At 43.5% G+C, this 5,645-nt stretch overlaps 1 non-coding gene across 1 annotated transcript; it reads right to left on the reverse strand.

Annotated features, from left to right (window-relative positions):
- Positions 1-4,107: 4,107 nt before the first annotated feature.
- Positions 4,108-4,180, reverse strand: TRNAG-ACC (transfer RNA glycine (anticodon ACC)). The gene has a single exon. It is a non-coding gene; the product is annotated as a tRNA-Gly (tRNA).
- Positions 4,181-5,645: the final 1,465 nt, after the last annotated feature.

Genomic DNA, 5,645 nt, shown 5'->3' on the forward strand with positions numbered 1-5,645 from the left:
GAATGTTGGTGCATTTAATCTTGTCCCAGAGGTCTCTGAGACTGTCCTCAATTATTTTCATTCTTTTTTCTTTATTCTGCTGTGCAGTAATTATTTCCACTATTTTGTCTTCCAGGTCACTTATCCATTCTTCTGACTCAGGTATTCTGCTACTGGTTCCTTCTGGAGAATTTTTAATTCATGTATTGTGTTGTTCATCATTGTTTGTTTGTTCTTTAGTTCTTCTAGGTCCTTGTTGAACGTTTCTTGTATTTTCTCCATTGCATTTCCAAGATTTTGGATCATCTTGACTATCATTACTCTGAATTCTTTTTCAGGTAGACTGCTTATTTCCTCTTCATTTGTTTGGTCTGGTGGGTTTTTACTTTGCTCCTTCATCTGCTGCATATCTCTCTGTCTTCTCATTTTGAGGCTGCAGGTTCGTAGTTCCTGTTGTCTTTGGTGTCTGCCTGCCCTCAGTGGGTGAGGTTGGTTCAGTGGGTTGTGTAGGCTTCCTGGTGGAGGGGACTGGTGCCTGTGTTCTGGTGGATGAGGCTGGATCTTGTCTTTCTGGTGGGCAGGACCACTTCCAGTGGTGGGTTTTGGGGTGTCTGTGAACTTATTATGATTTTAGGCAGCCTCTCTGCTAATGGGTGGGGTTGTGTTCCTGTCTTGTTAGTTGTTTGGCATGGGGTGTCCAGCACTGGAGCTTGCTGGTCGTTGAGTGGAGCTGGTTCTTAGCGTTGAGACGGAGATCTCTGGGAGAGCTCTCGCTGATTGATATTACATGGGGCCTGGAGGTCTCTGGTGGTCCCATGTCCTGAACTCGGGTCTCCCACCTCAGAGGCTCAGGCCTGACACCCGGCTGGAGCACCAAGACCCTGTCAGCCTGGCTCAGAAGAAAAGGGAGGAAAAAAAGAGAGAAAGAAAAAAGTAAATAAATAAAATAAAGTTATTAAAATAAAAAAGTATTAAAAATAATAATAATTATAAAATAAAAAAGTAATAAAATAAAGAAGAGAGCAACGAAACCAATAAACAAATCCACCAATGATAACAAGCACTAAAAACTATACTAAGATAAACATAAAAATCAGAAACTAGTCTGTGACAGACAGCAAACCCCAATTCTACAGTTGCTCCCAATCCACCACCTCAATTTTGGGATGATTCGTTGTCTATTCAGGTATTCCACAGATGCAGGTACATCAAGTTGATTGTGGGGGTTTAATCTGCTGCTCCTGAGGCTGCACGGAGAAATTTCTCTTCTTTGTTCGCACAGCTCCTGGGGTTCAGCTTTGGGTTTGGCCCCGCCTCTGCATGTAGGTCGCCCTCTGGTGTCTGTTCTTTGCCCAGACAGGAGGGGGTTAAAGGAGCTGCTGATTAGGGGGCTCTGGCTCACTCAGGCTGGGGGGATGGAGGGGTACAGAATACAGGGCAAGCCTGCAGCAGCAGAGGCCAGCGTGACGTTGCACCAGCCTGAGGCACGCCATGTGTTCTCCAGGGGAAGTTGTCCCCAGATCACGGGACCCTGGCAGTGGCAGGCTGCACAGGCTCCCGGGAGGGGAGGTGTGGATAGTGACCTGTGCTTGCACACAGGCTTCTTGGTGCTGCATCAGCAGCCTTAGCATTTCATGCCCGTCACTGGTGTCCACGCTGCCTGTCTCTGGAGCTTGTTTAGGCAGGGCTCTGAATCTCCTCTCTTCATGCACCCCGAAACAATGGTCTCTTGCCTCTTAGGCAGGTACAGAGTTTTTCCCGGACTCCCTCCCAGCTAGCTGTGGTGTACTAGCCCCCTTCAGGCTGTGTTCACGCAGCCAACCCCTGTCCTCTCCCTGGGATCTGACCTCCGAAACTGAAGCCTCAGCTCCCTGCCCCCGCCCACCCCGGCGGGCAAGCAGACAAGCCTCTCGGGCTGGTGAGTGCTGGTCAGCAGTGATCCTCTGTGCGGGAATCTCTCCGCTTTGCCCTCCGCACCCCTGTGGCTGCGCTCTCCTCCACGGCTCTGAAGCTTCCCCCTGCCACCCCCCCTCCCCCCACCCAATCTCCTCCAGTGAAGGGGCTCCCTAGTGTGTGGAAACCTTTCCTCCTTCACAGCTCCCTCCCAGAGGTGCAGGTCCCATCCCTATTCTTTTGTCTCTGATTTTTCTTTTTTCTTTTGCCCTATCCAGGTACATGGGGAGTTTCTTGCCTTTTGGGAAGTCTGAGGTCTCCTACCAGCGTTCAGTAGGTGTTCTGTAGGAGTTGTTCCACATGTAGATGATTTTTGATGTGTTTGTGGGGAGGAGGGTGATCTCCACATCTTACTCCTCTGCCATCTTGAAGCTCCTCTTGAATTATTTTCTGAATAATTTCAATCCCTCCATTTTCTCTGTTCTCTCTTTCTGGAATTCCTATTTTTATTTGCATATTATATTCTTGTTCTGGTCTTCAAATTTTTTTCTCTTCTATTTTCCATTTGTTATATTTCTTCTGCTTTCTGGGATATTGTCCAAACTTTATCTTCCAAACTTTCTGTTGTATTTTGCTTATATGCTGTCATAATTTTAATTTCCAAGCGCTCAATTTTTGGTCTTTCAATGAACTCTTATATAACCTCTTAATCTCCTTCTCTTTTTTTTCCCCCTCTGAGCATATTAGTTATAGCTTTTTAAAGTCTTCTTCTGCTCCTTGTATTATTTTTCTTTCTACTGAGCTCTTAAAAAAAAACCTTTTGTTTTGATCTCAGTTTTCCTATTAGAAAGTTGTCTCAGATGTTGGATCATCCTTAGCTTCCTTCTCCTGTTTAAGAGTGAGGGATTAAGAAACTGGTTGGAAGCTGTGGTGTGTGTGTGTGTGCACACATGTGCTATTGTGGGTTATAGGAAGCTTGCCAATGGGAATTTCCTGCAGGGTGATCTTCCTAGGCTGTTTCACTGGGAGACTCCCATTTGTTAGTTCTTTGAGTCTTTTCTCTCAGTCTAGTCAGTTTCCCCAGAGAGGAAACTTTCAGTCTCTGATTTGGTTACCAGCATTCTGAGACTGGAGTGAAGGAAAGGGGATGGGGGTCCACACTTTAGGGAGTAGAACTCCACTTGATCCCCAATTTTCTGTATGGTGCCCTGCCCCCTGAATCTTAAAGTCTCTCTGGCTACTTTCTTGAGAGTCAGCCTATGGACTTCTGAGATTGGGAGTGGAGGGTAGACAGATCTTGTGGGAGTGGGAGGGTGTCTATGTGCTTCTTGTACATACTTGTAACCAGTCTTCTGTTCTCAGCCTCACTTTCAGCCTGGAGCCATCAACTCCTGACTCTTTCCAAGGTTCTGTGACTCAAATCAGCCTGCTTCCAGGCTGCCCCACTGTCAGCATTGGTTTCAGCTTCTTTTGATCAGCAGCTGTGTCAGTAATCACTTGTCCATATGCTTTCAGCTTCCAAAATATTTCTTTTCTTTCTTTTCCCTTGGTCCTTGAGAGTTTATATCTTTTTTTTATAGCCATTTAGCCACTGCCATTTTGGTGGGACTGATGGAGATAGGGGTGAAACTGTAAATTATGTTTTCAATTTGCCTCATTTAACAGGATTTTTGAGTATTAGAATTCAAACAGTGTAATGGTAAAATAAAAACTGAGCTGCATTAATTCTTGTTGGACTCAGTCTGAGTTTTCAAATTTTCTTAGGGTGCTAAATTTGGTTGTTCCTGTAGGATTTTATATTTCCATAGGTGTGGTATTTATGTTAAATGTTTATATAAGGAAAAAAAGAAAACCTGAGAATCTATAAACTGTCTCAAGGAATTAGGAAAAGAACAGCAAATCATACTCAAAGAAATCATAAGGAAGGGAAATGCAAAGATAAAATCAGAATGAACTAGGAAACAATGTACAATAGAGAAATTTGGTAAAGTCCAAGGTAAAAACTCTGGTGAGACTGATCATAAACAAAATAGAGAAGGCCTAAATTACCAATATTAGAAAGGAAAAAGGAGACCTCGCCTTAGATACTAAATAGATCATGTTATAAACAGTAATAAATTTAAAAATTGTAGATGAATTGGACAAATTCTTAGAAAAATATCCTGCCAAAATGGCCATGAGAAATCTGAATATAATTTTTTTTTTGGCCACACCCTGCAGCTTGAGGGATCCTAGTTCCCTGACCAGGGATCGAACCCGTGCCCCTTGCAGTGGTAGCACAGAGTCCTAACCACTGGACCACCAGGGAATTCCCTGAATATAAATATTTTAAAAAATGGACTCTTTAAGTTAATCATTCCCACAAAGAAAACTTCAGGCTGAAATGTCTTCACCAGAGAATTTGACCAAGCCTTAAAATAAGAAACAAGATCAATTTTACACAGACTCTTCCAGGCAATAGAAAAAGAAGGAACAATTCCCGAGTTGTTTTAAAGGGCCAGCATATCCTTGGTACCAAAATATGACAAGGACATTAAAAGTAAGGAAAATTATAGGTCAATCCCACACATAGATGAAAATATCCAAAATAAAATATCAGTAAGCTGAATCCAGCCATGTATGTATAAAAAATATAAAAACATTGTGACCAAGTTGATTTGCTAAAAGGGTTCATTCTGGAAATTCCAGGTTGATTTCTCTTGCAAAAATCAATATAATTCATCACCTCAGCAGAAGAAAGGCAACATTTGTGTCAAGGTGACTATTTTAGATGCTCTACGGTCAGCAGAGTTTTGGATAACTTGGTTGTTTTCTCTATAAGCCACTAAGCAAACAAGAGGTGAAGAAATTCTGTTCAGAATCTAGTCAAGGCTCAGTTCATTGGGGTTGGGGAGGAGAAGAGGGTAAGCCGGGAAGTACCGAGACTGGACCCAGACCAGGACAATGAGGAAGCTGAGGGCAGGGATAGAGGCCACAGTAGCTGGTAAATAGGGAACAAATTCCCCTCCCTTCCGATAAATGCAAAGGCTTCCTGAAGAGAGTATGTGTTCTGGTTTTCAAAATATGTCAGTACTTCTCAAGAAGTACCCAATGTTTAATAGCAAGCACCTCGTCCAACTTCCTGTTGATAACATCTCAGTTGGGGTTAGCCCAGTTCCATTTGTTCCCAAGTCAAAGATGATGGCCATCTCTGACATATTGACCCAAAGAGGCCAGGGCAGTAGGGGCTTGTAGGAAAGTAGGAGGACCGACCGGTTTTTCCTCCCTTCAATCATGCTAGACATTCCTGGGAGAGACCGATGTCTTGGGGTATGGCCCTATTTGAAGTCAGCTGCACATGATGTTTTCTCAGATTCTTGGGTTATTCTCTTTGGTTTTACCTCCTTGTTGTTTCCAAGGTTGAAGCCATGATGTTTTGTTTGTTTTGAACTGTCATGGTCTTTCTCTAGCCTCGTGGTTAAAAGCTGCTCCTGGAGACACACAGTTCTGGGTTCAGTACCAGTGATGAAACTGACCTGAGGAAATTTGATCAGGTACGACCCTTGGTTTCTGTTATAGTCACAGCAGGTTTGAAGCGAGGGCAAGTGGCTTCCTTCCTCACAACCTCGCTGACCAGGTTATAATTCTGCCCCATAGACAGATAGTTATTGAGCAAACATTTATTAACAAGTACAGAACCATTTCTGTAAACTGTTTTTTAGCCTGAAGGAAGCTGCAGCTTTCTGTCCCTTCATAGGTGCTTTATCCACCACCTCACATGATAAGGACATTCG

Source organism: Physeter macrocephalus, chromosome 7 (genome assembly GCF_002837175.3).
Source record: "Physeter macrocephalus isolate SW-GA chromosome 7, ASM283717v5, whole genome shotgun sequence".
In the NCBI taxonomy this organism is placed as follows: Eukaryota; Metazoa; Chordata; class Mammalia; order Artiodactyla; family Physeteridae; genus Physeter; species Physeter macrocephalus.